Genomic DNA, 11,103 nt, shown 5'->3' on the forward strand with positions numbered 1-11,103 from the left:
CACCACATATTATACAGGTGTATCTAATAATTTCACACACCTGATATGCTTAATTAATTCAGTGAGAATACAAAAATTTTATTTTGATTAGTAATGTGTAGCATGGGTGCCCTCTAATTTTAAAGGTATTAATAAAAGTTATATTTTATATGAATTGAATACAAATTCACACTTAAGAGTGCCCCAGCAATAAGCCCTCTCTATCTCTTCTTCTCCCCTCCTGGTGTTATATTCTCCAATAACTCACAAGAATATTAGATGTACTCATTATAACTTGAAAAGCAAGATAGTAAATCTGGAAAATTGTTGACTAAATTATTTAGTGAGAGGATCTCTAATAATACCACAGTGACGTGAGATGTGCAGTGCACACTGGCAGAAGATGGAAAGCGAATAATACAGATGTGTCCTAATGCACCTATCCTTTGTGTGTCCTATGGCAGGTCACATGTGCCTGTGCACTGCGTCCTCAATTTTGCAAGTTTTTCCACAATTTTGCATCTTAGGGCCTGATTCAATGCCGACATTTACGGAGATTGAGCGATTGTCAGCCATTGTGCAGGCGCAGCAACTGAATTGCAAATACACTCACACAGAGGAGTCACCTGCAAAGTGAGTGACAGGTAGTCAGTGTTTGGGGGAGGTAACAGAGGGTGGTTATAAAAAAACAAAGGCATGTTAGACTGTTTAAACACTGTTTTCTGGGCATACATATATTAGCCTCTGCGTGTCTGGAAACAGCTTAGACTTACTCAGAAAGCTAATGGCCGCCTAATCTGCATTTGAGGTTTCCGGTTTCGTGCGTGTTCGGCGGATGAGATGCTTTTAGTGGGTGTCTCTAAGCAGTGGACAGTGGGTGGCTCATTAGCATATTTTGCAACTGCGAACTGCAGTAGTCATCCACAGCTAAGATTGCATTTGCGTTCACATCTGAATCAGGCCCTTAGTTCTACAACAAAGAAATTTGTGGGTCCACACAAAAGCAACTACAATCAGAAATAATCTATCATGAACCAACAAATAATCCTATATATAGGCACATCAGTATTGCCCAGTTAACATGCTGTTGGTGGTTGAAGTGAACAAGCTGTTTACAGGGCGAAACTCGCGTCTGCTGCATTATGGAGTAGGTCTGTGCACGAACTACTCCAGAGGAGTTATACACAGAGACTCGTGATTTAGAATTTTCTGATGACCAGCAACTGGTAACATACGTAACACCGCAATCTAGTTATTTCTTCCTCCTTACAGATCTTTATTGAATACCTGGGAGTGTTTGTCCTGCAATGGCAACTAGCTAACAGGATATTCACCTGTTTTTTTGTAACTTGCAAATACACTATAGTTGCTTCTATCAGGGTATACTGACTGCCGTTTTTCTTTCCAGGTGTACATATGCACTTTAGATTTCATAGAAGCTTTTCTGAAACATTATATATATATATTCAGCCACCACTGACAATCTTCTCTCAGATACACTGCATGTATACTGACATTTGCTGCGAAGTTTAATTAATATCTGACTTGTTCCATGTGATACATAGACATTATTTATGTTGCTGGGCATCTGATTACAATGTTACAACTTATTATATCTCCATCTGATCACCGGCAGTGATAGAGATGGAGATTTTGAATATACTGTAAACTGGCTATGATATATTAACAGCTTAAATTATTAGAATTTATCTTTGAAAGATGTCCTAAATAATATTTTCGCCTAAAAATCTAAATAATAGGGATCAGTGCTCGAAGTGGGAATTTAGAGGTGGGGGGTATGGAGATTGATTCCCCCCCCCCCTTCGGCCCCTGCTTCCATATTACCCCATTGTACTTCTTACCCCCACACTTCTCCCTGCCTGCTCCCCTCTCTCACACCCTGCCCTTCTCACTAACTGATTCCCTCTCTCTTTCACCCCCTACAATACTAACTGCCTACTTCCATCTGTCTGCCTCCTATTCCCTCTTTCAACCCTCCTCTCTCTCTAATTGCTTCTGACCTGTGTTTCCTGGAATGGAGCCGCCGGGAGCATTGGGTATTCTTGGTTGTTGCAGTTTAATTCGGCAACGCTTCTTAGCCAATGAGAAGCTGCTGCTTGGCAGCTTCTCATTGGCTGGCCGCCAGTGAGCCCCGCGATTGGCTGGCCGCCAGCGAACCAGCCAGTGTGTGATGCTTAGTTTACAGTTCCCGGCTACATGTTAGCGCCTCTGTTGATCGAGATGTGTCCCCTGCGGGACACATCTCTACACATTGCCACTGCTGTACCAGCACTGGGATCCCATACTGGATCCCAGCGCTGGTACATTCTCTTCTGCGGCTAAAATGAAGTGGGACCGGGAAGTGGCGGTATGTCATACCGTCGTATACTGCCCCACTTCGACCACTGACAGGGATTATATACATATCTCTTCCCTGGCCCTTCCCATGAGGCCATTCCCCTTTTTTGGGTGCATTATGGGCCTGATTCAGAGCCGCTCGTAAGCGGCCGCTCGTTCGTTCCGAGCGATGTTAGCCCAACTGCGCATGCGCTAACCAGTCAGTGTGGCCCAAATTCATGTGCTCGCAAAATAGCGAATGCCTGCTATTTTGAGTGACAGAAAGAGGCGTATGTGGGTGGTAACAGGGGAAGGTGCTTGAAAATGGGGAGTGGAAATCAGAACGCAGGCGTGCTTAAAGGTCAAAACGGGCGTTTTATGGGTGTGCATATTTAAAACAGCAGCGTCATTGACCACGTCACTGGGTTATTTTATAGTCCGAACTGCTCGCAAAATTGTGGTAGCAAACACCAACCCCAAGAATAGCGAGCAGTTCATACCCTGGTCGATGTACTCGATTAATCTAATAAATAGCGGACATGACGTAGGATGCGAGCGGCCAGGGGGCGTATTTTTCCAAAAAACGAACGCAAGTTTTGTTCGCTCGTACATAGAGGCGTGAACAGACCGCAAACAGCGAACGGTTCATTTGAATAGCCACCCCTTGTTTTAGAACGAACGACCGCAAATAGCGAGTGGCTCTGAATGAGGGCCTATGTCCCTTGAGGGAGGCGCCAATGCTCTTTCTGGCACAGGGCACCAAAAAGTCTAGTTACGGATCCTTATCTAGCGCAGAGGTTTTCAAACTCGATCCTCAGGACCCCACACAGGTCACATTTTCCAGGTCACCCAACAGCTGCACAGGTGTGTTCATTACTCACTGACACATTTTAAAAGATCCACAGGCGGAGCTAATTATTTCACTTGTTACTCTGTGAGGAGACCTAGAAAACATGCACTGTTTGGGGTCCTGAGGACCGAGTTTGAGAACCTGTGATCTAGCGCTTGCTAGATTGAATGTTGTATTTGTATTTACCTTGTCCTACATGTGCAAAGCACAGAATATTGTAATGAGATTAAATAAAGATATGTTGTTTTAAATACCCCCCAAAATTATTATTTTCAAGAGTGCACCACCAAAGAATCTTTCCTTTCTCTTTTCCCTCTGAACACTTCAGGTCCTTAGTTCACAAATAGTGCACTTGGTACTAAGGATTAGGAGTTTTTTTCTGCAAAGGAATTATATATAAAGACACAGATAAAATATAATGATGCATGGTGCAGGTCACTCGTATTGGACCTAACTTTTGCCTTTTTACCCTAGATAGTGTACTTTATCCTCAATTTTGCATCTTCGTTCGCTTATAGTGTACTAGGTAGGATTAGTGTTTACGCGAATCCACATCGCAGAGTCCATCTGGCAATAAATGGGATATTTCGCACAATCTGAGGATAGGTGTATGTGGATACATCTGTAGACATTAAAAATATTTTATGGAGACTTTTAAAATTAAAATCAAGTGAAACAAGCAAAAATGACTTTGGGAAAGGCTCAAACTACCACACATATCTACTATACCTTACAGGCAGAATCACTCATTGCATCTATTATGTAAGAAAAGCCTCTCAAATGCTACTGGAACAGATGACCTCAACTGAGAATTCTAAACAATTCTATTAGACCCTCTATCCAGATTTATAAATAGCATATTCCCTGACAAAACTACCATTACACTTAAATGATGATTCAGTAAAATTAAGACTGCAGGATGTGATTTGAAATTACTGGCTTCTTATAGGCCAATATCATTAAGCACTAGATGGAGGTCCCATGGGGAAACAAAGGACCTTATAGAGGAACAAATTCTTCTCACCAACTGGAAAATAAAAACTAATGATACTCTGGGTGTGGATGAGAAAATAACATTACAGAGTCCACCCTGTAAATAACATATAAAAAATATCAGGGATATTTTAAATGATTGCCTTAGATCAGAGGTTCCCAAAAGCAGTGCTCAAGGCACTACAACAGCTCAGGTTTTAGAGATATCCATGGTTGACAACGGGTGGTTAAATCAAACTGACTGAAGTACTAATTGTCACCTGAGGTCAAGCATGGATATCCATAAAACCTGGACTGTTAGGGTGCCTTGAGGGCCATGTTTGGGAACCTCTGCCTTAGATGGATTATAGATTGACATCAAGCAAATAAATACCTTTAAGACTCTATACTATAATAGAGAAAAAGTGGTGTATGTTCTTACCTGGTTAAATCCTTTTCTTCAAGTTCCATAGGACACACAGGTACAAGGCTGGGGTATAGGGCTGTGCAGAAGGACTGGGCACCATATAGTTAATCTTTTTCTGACATCAGGGCAGCCCAGCCTCCTTCTCCCTTATACCCTGCCCCCAGCCAAGTTAAGTTAGCAAGCCCAAGGCAGGAGCGAGAAAGGAGAAGGAAGACTGGCATTCACACAGATCCAACCACACTGCAGAGATGGACAGGGGATCCAGAAACAGAACAAACCCCTGCAAGCCAGGTACATCAGGGTGGGCCCCTTGTGTCCCCTATGGAACTTGAAGAAAAGGATTTAACCAGGTAAGAACATAAATCTGCTTTTCTTCTTCCTTTCCATAGAGGACACAGGGACAATTCTGGGGACATCCTAAAGCAATTCTCCTAAGGGTGGGATGCTTCTGGGCTGCACGTGGAACTCTCCACTGAAATGCCTCGTCCACAGAGACAAAGGTGTCAAAGACTAGATTGGATAAACGTGTGGAAAGAAGACCACATGGCTGCCCTGCAAAGCTGCTCCGCTGAGGCGCTCCAGCAAGCTGCCCAAGTGGTGGAATGAGCAGTCACCATGGCCGGTGCAGGGAGGTCTGCCACCGCATACACATGGGGGATGGTTAAACAGAGCCAACGAGCCAAGGTCTGCTTTGTTGGGGGCTAGCCTCATTTGTGAAAGCCACAAAGCACGAAAAGGGAATCTGGCTAATGGATATCCCTGGTGCAGTCTACATAGTTCCGGAGGGCCCTCACTACATCCAAAGAGGTCTCCTCTGGCGAAGAATCAGGAGACTGAAAAGCCGGTGCTACAATCTCCTGGTTGAGGTGGCACCAAGAAACTACCTTCGGAAGGTAGCCTAACCGTGTCCGAAGAACGAGCCAGTCCGGGAGAAAGACCAGAAATAGAAAGAGACACAACAGTGCGCTCAAGTCAGACACTCTCCGGGCCGCTGCGATGGCCAGAAGGAACAGAGTTTTCCACGTGAGCCAGCGAAAGTCCACTGACACTAAAGGCTCGAAGGGAGAAGACAGAAAAGCCTTAAGCACTAAAGACAAGTCCCAAGGAGCCACTGGAGAAACAAGGTGGGCTGCACGTGCAGGACTCCCTGAAAGAAAGTTTTGACATCAGGCAACAATGCAATCAGTCTCTGAAAGAGTACTGAGAGGGCGGACACCTGACCCTTTTGAGATGAAAGGAAAAGACTCATTTCCAGACCCACCTGCAAGAAAGAGAGAACCTGGGAAAGATGAAAATACCTATGGTTATGGCCCCTTGCCGGACAACAAGAGAAAGAAATCCTACAAACTCGATGATAAATTCTAGCTAAAGTGGGTTCGCGGGCACGGAGCATGGTACGAATGACAGACCTGGAAATACCCTTGGCCCTCAGGACGGATGTCTCAAAAGCCACCCCTTCAATTCCAGACTGGCCAGATCCACATGGAAACACAAGCCCTGATACAGGAGATCTGGCTGCAATGTAAGACGCAGAGGAGCATCTATGGAGAGGCCCAAAAAACGTGTACCAAGCGCGGCAATCAGGAGCCACAAGGATCACGGTGCCGCCTTTCTGTTTCAATTTGCGGAGAACCCACGGAATGAGCAAAATAAAAGGGAATATGTACATGAGATGAAAGACCCACAGAACCACTAAAGCATCCACCAGAAGAGCTCCAAGATCCCTTGTGCAAGAACTGTACCTCGGCAGCATGTTGTTGTGTCGAGATGCCATCAAGTCAATGTTCGGAAGGCCCCAGCGATGAACTAGAAGATGAATGATGTCTGGATGAAGAAACCACATGTCTGAATGAATGTCCTGTTGGCTTAGGAAGTCCGCTTCCCAATTCTTGGCCCCTGGAATGAAGACCGCTGACAGAGCCAGAAGATGAGTCTCTGCCCAGCTGAGAATGCAACTCACCTCCTTCATGGCGGCACGACTGTGAGTGCCTCCCTGATGATAGATGTAGGCAATGGCGGTTGCATTGTCAAAAGCAGAAGAGTTTCTTTCCTTGCGGATGAAAGGAGCAAAAAGTAGACGCTCATGACAGAGGGAGCGCCACAGAAGGTAGAAACACTGTCTTGAATGTTGCCACCATGGCAATAATCTTGTCCAATTCTGGACCAAAGAGAATAAGGAATAGTTTCCAGAACCTTCTTAGAATCTGAGTCAGAGCATCAGGAATGAAGCCAGAGGGCTCTCTTAGCTGCGACAGAAAAAGCTGAGACTTTGGAGGTTAGGATACTAGCGTCAAAGGCCACCTCATCCAGATAGGAGGCAGCCTCCTTAATATGTGTTACTAGGAACAATAGCTGGTTCCTGGGAGTACCAGAGGAGATGCTGTCTTCTAGGGTGTCCATCAAACTGCCGATGGCCTTAGTCACCCAAGTGGAAGCCATAGCCATGTATGTAACAGCACCTGAATGTGGGTAAATTCCCTTAAGGAAGATTTCCAACTTCCTATTCTCAGATCCTTAAGGAAAGCCATATTAGGGATTGGAAGGTAGAGTTCTTAACTAGGCAGGCAATATGCGCGTCCGCTGGGGGAGGAGACCCCATTTGTGACGCTGTTCATCAGAGAGTGGATAAAAGGTCACAATTCGCTTGGAGACCTGAAAGTGTCTATTAGGAATAGTCCAAGCCTCTGCAAAGAGATCAGGGCTAGTCACCCCCCCTGGGAGGGTTAGGATTAGGGTGCGGGAAGGGAGGGTTAGGTTTAGGCATCCCAGGGTGGGACAGGGTTAGGCACCACCCCGGGAGTCTTAGGGTTAGGCACTATATATATCATACCCATTCCCCAGTTGGCTGGAAGGAACTAGACTGTCTAACCTGACCTAGGAGTGAGGTATACAGGGAGACAGGAGCCCAGCTCTCCAGAGATTTAGCTGCAGGCGGCTGATACACTAAAAATGGCTGCTCAGCATCTCTATGGGAGGGAGAGGAGGAACAACCCACTGTTGGGAGGCCTCCATGAGAGAACACACAAGGGGCCGGGGGAGGAGCTAATGTGGAAAGCCCACCTCCCCCTTCTGACATTAATCCCCCTATGTGCCCTGGTGGTCTAGCAGGGGTGCGGACGGCACAGCCACCCGCTTGTCAGAGACCTGCTGGCGTTCTCCTGTGCTGGCTGGTGAAGCTAGGAGCCACCTTACCTTGCTCCCCCGGCATCTGACTGTGGTCCCCTGTGCCTGTGGTCACTGACTTGGTCACCAGCGCCACAGCAACTAGGAGTTGATGGAGTGGCAGCGCTGAGCATCCTATAGGATGCTCTGTATTGCCCACTCAAAAGAAAATAAAATTAAAACAACCAAATTAAAGATTTGAGGCTGCCTTAGCAGCCTCCAGTTTAAGTGTGCCCGGCTGCTGCCGGCACTAAACGAGAACTAGCTTGCCAGGGCTGGAGGCGGGTTATAGGGGAGAAGGAGGCTGGAATTGCGGGGTTTGTTCTGTTTCTGGTTCCCCTGTCCATCTCTGCAGTGTGTGTTTGGATCTGTGTGAATGCCAGTCTTCCTTTTCCTTTCTCCTGCCTTGGGCTTGCTAACTTAACTGGCCTGCCTGGGGCTAGTGTAATGGGAGTGCAGAAATGGTTGCTGAAGCCATATTGTGTGTAGTGATTTTAGAAATGTATCATGCAATAGATAATGGTCAGATATTAGAAGGTGGTCAGACATTGTATAAGGTATTTTTGACAGAGAAAAGCAAAGTTCACTGTTTAGTTAGACAACACGGTGTTACCTTCAGTTTATCTGAGTAGATACACGATAAACACACCTCATAAATAGTTCCAACATTCATAATTGAGGCAACAGTGCCCCCTACTATCTATTAATATGTATGTATATTTCCAAACATGACCTTTATACTTGTTAAAATGCTTATGTAGGGGTTTTTCTCTTAGAGAATAGCCTATATAAAATGTCATTTGTCAGTATACGATCAGCCTATGCCTATGCTCGATGTATAAGAGAGGTGTTGGAGAGGCTCCTGGGAATGAAACAATTTATGTTCTGAGTAGATGATCTGACAAGCAAGTTAACTGTTTATTATACTTTACTCTCTTTATTTTACTTTGTATTAAATGTCTTTTTAACTATATTTGTTGTGTGGCTTGATTAATGTCTTTGTATCCAAAGAATCTTATCTCGTTCCACCGAGAACAGGCTAGGTATAGGGAAGGATGCTGGTAAAAAAAGATTAACTGTTTGGTGTACAGTACTTCTGTATAGCCCTATACCCCGGCATTGCCCCCATGTCCCCTATGGAAAGGAAGAATAAAAGTTTATATGGATTACTGTCTCTGATGCTACTTTTCCTTGGAGTAGCTCTCACTTATTTCCCATGCTATAAAATTTAGTTGTTTCAAATTTGGGTTGAAGATTGAGCCCTGAAGCAACAGATATGGACAAGGATGTAGAGGCCATGGATCCTCCTGAAGCATCTCCCAAGTAACTGGGAATTATGTTATAGAGACCTATCGCCTGAAAAAACTTGCCACCGGCTTAGGTCATCTGTCACAGCATGGCTGCTACATGGAAAGTGACAGTAATGTTCTTTCCACCCAAGGTATCAGTTTTGCTCCCTCCAACATCCGAGCTCTATTAATGGTGGCCCCTGGTTGTTTACCACTGTTCTTTTGTCTGAGAATATTGTGAGATGCTTCTTCAGCAAGTGTTGTTGAAACTGTGCAACTGTTTTCCATGCAGTTCCCTTTCTTTTCTCTTAAGGTGCCTACACACTTGGCGATATTTTACCCGATCTGGCCGATTCCGATGCATCGGAACGACGGTTCGTGTAAAATATGCCCAAATCGTGAGTCTCCACTCAGGATCACGATGTGATGCGTGTCCCCGCTGGTCGCACATCACATCTTCAGATCTGCCGTGCTGTAGGGCAGATCTGCCAATCTGGGACACAATGCACTGGAAAAAGTCTGGATGCACGATGGATCATTTGTAAATTGGACACTTTAAACACCAAATCGTGTGCAGAGCTGCCGAGGAGGAGTTTCAAGGGAAATCGTACACATTGTGGAATCGTGTGCAGGTCGCCAAGTGTGTAGGCACCTTAAGCGACCAAGCCTGCAGCACAGGAATCAGTCATCTGTATTACCCATTCTGGATTGGATAGTGACATACCCTTTTGTTATTATTGGATCCTACCACAGAATAAGACTTCACAGTGGCTTGATTCAAGGTAACAATAATGCATGGTGTATTATAGGTACTCAATGGGTGGGTTAAGACTAGGGATGTGCAGGCTCGGTTTTACTCGGATTTACTCGGTTCTTATCGCCACTTTACCGCAAATTCGGATTTATTCTATTGGCTATCCAAAACACATGATAGGCGATAGCCAATAAAAAGATCCGAGTAAATCTGAGTAAAACCGACCCCGCTCACCCCTAGTTAAGACATTATCATTAGGTCATCTGTAAGCATATTACCTACTCAAATCATTTCATTTTACTTTGTGAACCTTAATGCAAGTATTATTGTTGTTCACTGAAAACAAAATGTAAGCAAATAACCAATTTTATTTTATACCTTCAGGCAGGGTAAATGCCAACCAATAGTTTAGCCACAGCAAAGAGTCGTCTTCTTTAGCACAGCTGATGTAATGCAGCAGCACTGGATTATTAAGGATGCAGCCTACCTGAGCTGGGAGCTGGAGAAAAGGGAAGAACATGGTCACCTAATTGATTTCTCTAAATCGGATACAATACATAATAAACATCCATTACACAGATGTGGAAGAATTATTACTGTTCATTTTATTTCCTTGAAATACCCCATGGGTAAGTTCCTTAGTCAGCTGAGTAGACACAGGAAAAAGAAACCCATGTAGGAAGGACAAAAAGTTGATCTGTCTTCTGAAATAACTTTGTTCTGGAGAGACAAATCAATAAAAGACCTGATAAACTGCAGAGTATGTATGTATTCTACATTATTGGTAGTTGGAGGTTAACAGACACTAATTGATAAGGACAGTGAAAACTACCTTTGGAGGGGGAGAGTAAGATTAGTTTGCTACACCACTTTGTCCATATATATGTTCAAAACAGGATCCTTACACCATAGGGCATGTAGTTCTCCCACTCAAAGGGCAGACAGCACTGCTACCAGAAAGAACATCTCAAGTGTAAGTGACTTGAGGAAATCATCTGAAAGGTTCAGACTTAGAGCATAAAGAGCCCCAAGTGCCACAAATGGCTTGACGCAAGAACTGATTCTCTTTATTGCTTAAAGCATAAAGAGATAATCAGATGCTCTCCATACACCGATCTGCTAATAGTTACAGGTGTCAAAATTGCTGAAAAATACACCAAAGAAAATAGTGAAACAATAGAGGGGCCTCTGGCTGGCAAGATAGTCACCTACAATTTACTGTTTACTTAATCATCCCTCCATACGTTATTTCCAAATCTGCACAAAATTCTTACAGCTTATGGGGCTATTTCCAGTTACAAAATCAATTACACTAAGATAGAGACACTCCCCA

This window comes from Taudactylus pleione, unplaced genomic scaffold (genome assembly GCF_031769625.1).
Source record: "Taudactylus pleione unplaced genomic scaffold, aTauple2 ptg000541l, whole genome shotgun sequence".
In the NCBI taxonomy this organism is placed as follows: Eukaryota; Metazoa; Chordata; class Amphibia; order Anura; family Myobatrachidae; genus Taudactylus; species Taudactylus pleione.